The sequence below is a fragment of the Arachis stenosperma genome, chromosome 9 (assembly GCF_014773155.1).
Source record: "Arachis stenosperma cultivar V10309 chromosome 9, arast.V10309.gnm1.PFL2, whole genome shotgun sequence".
Taxonomy (NCBI): domain Eukaryota; kingdom Viridiplantae; phylum Streptophyta; class Magnoliopsida; order Fabales; family Fabaceae; genus Arachis; species Arachis stenosperma.
Window position 1 is genome coordinate 21,047,727 of NC_080385.1, and position 6,387 is coordinate 21,054,113.

At 32.7% G+C, this 6,387-nt stretch overlaps 1 pseudogene; it reads right to left on the bottom strand.

Annotated features, from left to right (window-relative positions):
- Positions 1-1,672: 1,672 nt before the first annotated feature.
- LOC130947614 (uncharacterized) lies at positions 1,673-3,667 on the bottom strand (annotated as a pseudogene).
- Positions 3,668-6,387: the final 2,720 nt, after the last annotated feature.

Consider the following 6,387-nt stretch of genomic DNA (forward strand, 5'->3'; position numbering starts at 1 on the left):
CGAGTTTGTTACCCCTTTTTCTTTCTATTCTCCTAATTATGTTACCCCTTGTTCATGACTATAAAATAGCATAATTCTTTGATAAATATAAGTCGCAGTTTTTTTTTTAAAATAAAAAAACTCGACACATTAAAGTGGAACATATAAATACATACGTCTACATAAGTCGAAGTTACAGAATAAATGATAGTAAAATTTTTAAAAAATGCAATAGCATAATACTTTTATATTCACGTCTACATTCAACATGACGTACTAATTTATGATGATGAGAATAAGATTCAGTTGCACAAACAAACACTATCAAAAACATCCACTTATTATTCCGTGAAAAAGAAAAGAGGGAGAGTAATAAAATTACAGCACAATAATTTGAAAGCAAATTAAGCAAGACTAAAATTGAGTTAAAAATTCACACCATTTGAGGGGAACAAAGTAAAGAATAAAAAAGAGATACGGCAATTATTGCCGCTTTTATATTTTAATGTAGAGGCTGCTATTTGAGAAACTGTAACTGTATTTTCACATGAGAAATACTAGAGGGCAGTAAAATTCAGTTTGTCCTCAGTTTAAAAATATGAGATAAATATATTGTTAGTTTATTAGACGAAAGAAATTGAGTTGATGACTAAGTGAAGATCAAAAATAATAAATTTTAATGGCTCCTAGCATTTTTCTTTTGGCATTTGCTTAAATTTGCTTATAAATTCATAGTTGCTGTTCTGGCTTTTTTGGATTTAATGAAATTTAAAATATTATTTTATTCAGCATTTAATTAACCCCATAAGCAACTATTTGTTAATTGTTATCAATTTTCAGTGAATAGATTTGCCTTTGTTAGCAAGTATACAAAATTTGCATGATTGCTAATGTCATTTTCATTCTAATACTCCTTCAACCTTCTTATGACCAAAATAAACCTTGATGTAATAATTCTTGCACCTTGTGATTAATTGGCAGTACTTGTAATATTTACTTCTGGTACATTAGTAGCAATCAAATTTAAATATTAAGAAGATTTTTTGTTTGTGAATACTATTCTCTACATTAAGAAATGAGCAGCATAGTGCCGGTATCCACACACTATAAGCAAGTAAAATATGTTAGGAAATTTAACACAAATTTTGAATAGAGATGATTATGATTATCTAATGTGCTTATATAAATTAGAGAAATAGATAATGCCATTCTTATTTTAATATTATCTGTTTTTTTTCTTATATATGATGACATTATTAAAAACAGGAGTGCCAATATGAATATCATTACATTAAAGTTAGTCTTGTTCTCAAATGAATATATGATCTGTTCTTTAACACTATAAGCAATTTACTTGTTTTAACTTCTATTTTTCATCCTAATCAACCATGTTTCAACACAATTATGAGGGAATTCAATAATGACACGGTAAACTAATGTTATTTAGTGAAAAAGAATTCTAAAAGTAAACATCAAAACTGACTCGTTAAGATACATGAATAGAGCAAAATCCTTGACTGGAAAATGAAACATTCCAATTGACAATGGTCACTTAAAGTTCTCATTTGATTGCTTCTCTATGTTCCTTCCTCTTGGCTATCACAGGCACATTGTACACGTAACAAACTGAGTGTTGAAATGCCTGCAGTTCTTCAACAGTCTAGAGAGATGCAGTGTAAGCTTTTGTGACTTGCTAAAGTTCAGACTTGGCTCCTTTTGTTCCCTTCTTTGAACTTGTTTTCTTTGCCCTCCACCACTGTCTTAAGCGATTGGAAACTCGGTCTGCATGTTTCTTTACCGTCACAGTCGTATCTGTGATTCCTTTTCTGATAGTTTGTTTCCAGTCACTTTTCCCCTTCTCCTTTTCCTTTTCTCTCAGAACTTTTCCCTACGATATGCAGATTTCTCGATTGGTCAGCAATTGTATGACATTTTAATCAAGTGTATGTTGTCTTTAATAAAATAAAGGTATATGCCATTTTTTCAAGCAATATGGAAAAAGAGAAAGTACCAATTTTCCAGGAAAACCAGCATCGCCATCATCCTCATCTTCATCTTCGTCTTCATCTTCGGCATCTTCATCACCAAGGTTTTTCATGTTCATTAAATCATTCCTTGAGTACATTTTCATGCCAGGTGCCCTGATGCAGAATTAGATATAGTGAGGACATAGGGCTATAGAACTAACCGAACATCGAGCTAAATAAAGGACAAAGATAACCCTCCTCCTAAGATATAGCGATATACAATAAATCGTTGAAAGATATATAACATGAAAAAGGGAAATACCTCCATAGATTTTGGTAGCTTTTCCATTTCAGCCTCCTTATCAGACTTAGCAACAAAAGGTTCACCAGGGATTCTGTCTTACAGAACAGAAAAGACACTCTGATTAGAGATGAAGTAGCTTTACAAAACATCAAACAATAATGGCAAGAGCATATTACACATTACACAATATGACAATATCATTGCATGAAAGAGAATCATAGTTCCCAAACTATTTACTTCAAAGAATGGATATTTCATTTGGTTGGGGATTATGAAATTTGGAACCTAAGGTGCAAGGTGTGGGTAAAGTGTTGTTGATAAAAAAGTGAACTGAGAATTGCATGAAAATAAACCATGGACATGAAAAAAAAAATCTTGATTTTCTCATCAAGGGTTACACTTACACTTTAATCTAGGGCAGACTATCAGCTATAACAAATACTCCAGCTGTTCTAATGTTCTATAATCAGTAATCCCATAAGCTCGATTGAACTAGCAACATAGCTGGCATCGCTCTGTAAGCACATAACTACATTAATCGAAACAAAAGCGCATATTTGGTTTTCGAAAGCAGTAAGTAATCAGCAACATCTGTATCCGAATACCCTATAAGCTGAAAATTTGAAAATAATTCATCATATAGTTTGCCATTTCAGAACCAAAAGAAAATAAGTTGTGCAATTCATTGGCAACAAACAAATGCACCGAGCGAAAATCACACAAAGTTCCATACCTCCTGACACGCTCGCTCGATTGTCTTGCACTCAGAATTGCACTGTCCTTCAGAGTCATGCTCAACTAACTGTAAAACAATACAAGGAAGTTGCAAAATCAATGTGCAGGTATTAAAACAAAAGCAATGTAACCACCAAAACTCTTGATTTATTGTTATTCAATCCAAAACCCAAAAAAGATTGCATGAACCATACACAATCATCAAATAAATGCAAAAATTGAACCACCATTCTTACCTCAAGCCTATCTTCTTTCTCCACAATATCAATGCGCAATATCCAGTCCGCTTCTACCTTCTTAAGATTACAAACATTCTCTGTTATCTCAATGATCTCATACTCCGAGATCTAGCATCCCAAAAACACACACAAAATTGTAATAAGTCCAAACAAGAACAGACCAATCTTACCAATAAAACATACTGACAGAAACATAATGAATCAATTGAAAGACATAGAAAAACAAAAGCAAAACAAAAAAGAAAACCTTTTTGGGAGCGATCTCAGCTTGCTTGATCTTCACCTGCTGGTGCAACTGCTTAGCGAGAATCTCACAAACTTGGCACTTTATGTACGGAATGTCCTCTTTCCTAGCAAGCCCTGCGAGTTTTTTGAAACACTGAGAGTGGCAACCATGCTGAAGCCACCACTGAAACAAACACAACCCAAAACAATGTCTTCATCTTCCTCGACGCGCGCTGTTCTAGAACCCCCACCTTGTACAGGAAATTCAAATCTTAAAAAGGTGGGAATTTTCCACCGAAATTGACAGAATAACTGAACTAACGGAAAAAAGCTAAAACCTTGCTTCTTTTCCTAGGCATAAAAATATAGGGTGAGCACGGGTAGAGTTGGTTCAGGTTTAAGGTTAAATTAGAACCGAATCAATTGAATTATAATTAGTTCTGTTTGGTTTGGATTTGTATTTTTTGTGTATTCAAATTAAACCAAATCGATTAAAAATGGATTGGTTCGGTTCAGATAATTGGGTACTCGATAAAATAGAAATTCATAAAATAAAAAAATAAAAAAATGAAATTTTTATATTAAAAATTCTGTAAGTACAATAAAAATGTAACATTAATAGAAATAATCCAAATATGTTAAACACCAAATACATTAAAAACTAAACACACTAAAATCCAAATATATTAAACACTAAAGATATTAAAATCCAAACATATTAAAAGGCATATGTATTTTTTAAATTTTTATTTTTTTATTTAATTAATATGTGGTCGGGTCTACGAGTTAGTTTAGATTTTACACCTCTAACATTGTTACCCGAACCAATTGCTAGAGAGAGTCATTGATTTGGTTTGGGTTGGACCCGATTACCGTTGATTTCAGAACCAATTTAATTGGTGCGCGATGATGGTGATGCGATGACCTTGAGAGTGAGAGGGAAAAACAGTGAGAAGGGGGAGCATAGCGGTAAGGGAGAAGGAGGGTGGCGGATGGCGGTGAGAGAAGAGGTGGAGAGAATATGTGAAAGGATTTAGATTTTGTTGAAAAGTAAGATTGGCAACAGTGCTCATACCCGATCCGCCCTATCGCGTTGGGACGGATAATCACTCAACTTAGTACGAGACAGGTTTTAGTGGGGATGGAATCCGGTTTAGGATGTATCGGTTCTTACCCTATATAGATAGATATAGATATATAAAAAATAATAAATTTGAAAAAAAATATAAATATCTTTTGTAAAATTAGAGGTTATTTTTTTGTCTTGTTTATAAAATAAGAGTTTAATTTTGATAAAAAAATACTACGTGTCCTTTAAAATTTAGCCTTTAATTAGTTTTTTAATATAAATAATATTATTTAATTAAATTTTAATTAAAACATATTTCTAGTTTGTAGCTAAATATGTTAGTAATTAAAATTAATTTAAATTTCAAATACTAGAATTTCTCTAACTTCCTATTCACTTCATAAAGTAGTTACTTTGTCATTTTTTTATTCACTCTGTAAGTTCCTCTCTTCCTCTCTAGTACGTTCTTGTCTTTCTCTCTATCACGTTCTTCACAAAAAATTTCATAGAAGAGTGCTACTCCTCTGTAGTGAAAGATACAAAAATCAATTAGATATTTAACGTCAATTTCTCAACTTTGTGATATATGAAACAATTTTAGAGTTTATTACAACCCTTGCAGTGGCCGTATTTTTTTTTTCAATTGTACCACATCTAAAATTATTAAGTTATATAGAAAATATTTTTGAAACACATCTAAAATCATAAATCTAAAATTTAAATTTAAACATTAAAAAACAATTGTAACATACCTAAAATTATGAAGTGATACACAAAATATTTCTAAAACACATCCAAAATCATAAATCAGAAATTTAAACCCTTGCAGTGGCCGTAATTAAGTTGTTCTTCTACTTAAACATTCTCCAATGCAAATTAGGATGTTGTACATGGCATGCAAAATCAATGTGATTGAATAACTAAACAGATACATAGGATTAACTATGAATCGCTTTCTCTTAAACACATCCAAATACCTAAGGCCCACTTCCGGCGCAGAAGGATTGGCGACACTGATGAGGACGAACGTGATGAGGAATAGGACGAAGCAAGGTTGCAGACTGAGCGGCGAGGAGGAAGGCGATGCCAAGGACGAGCGAGGCAGACTACGGTGGCACAGAGGAATGGCGAAGTGGACGAACGGCACTGAGGATGACGCGGCGACGCCGAGGAGTGGTGCCGACGAGGAGGAAAGCGACGCGGACGAAGAATCACACGGACGGTGTGCAGCTTTCTGAGGATGACGCGGCGGCGCCGACAAGTAGTGATGACGAGGAGAAAGGCAGCGCGGACAAAGAATCCCACAGACGGCGTGAAGTTCTCTGAGGATGACGGCTGGATTGGGAGCTTTATGATCTCTTTTAGGGGTTTTCTACAGTGTGGGTTAATTAAAAACCCTTAAGTTTTACTTTTTAAATTTTAAAATTAAAATATTTAATTTTACTTAATTTATCTTTTTGGATGTGTAACTAAAATAGAAAATTTAAATTTTAAATTTTAAATTTCAGATTTATTTAGTTTATATTTTGGATGTGTATTTAATTTTAAAGAGATACTAAATCTATTTAGATGTGTTTGTTTACATTTTTTTAAATTACTATAACAAAAGGCTGAATGAAGGATCACTTTTAGAGGATATCTAGTCTTACTGATTTTGATATTATAAAATATTTTGCACAGTCGTGTTATCATAATCGTTATTTTTGTTAATGTGACGTTGCATGATTGAATATACATGTAAAATGGTTTTACACACATCAAAATTAAATTCATAAAATAATAGGATAATGTAGGTAATACATTAATAGGATGTTTGGAAACTTCTTAGATGGGAATTGAATTCAATTACAGTATTTGAAATAAAAATAA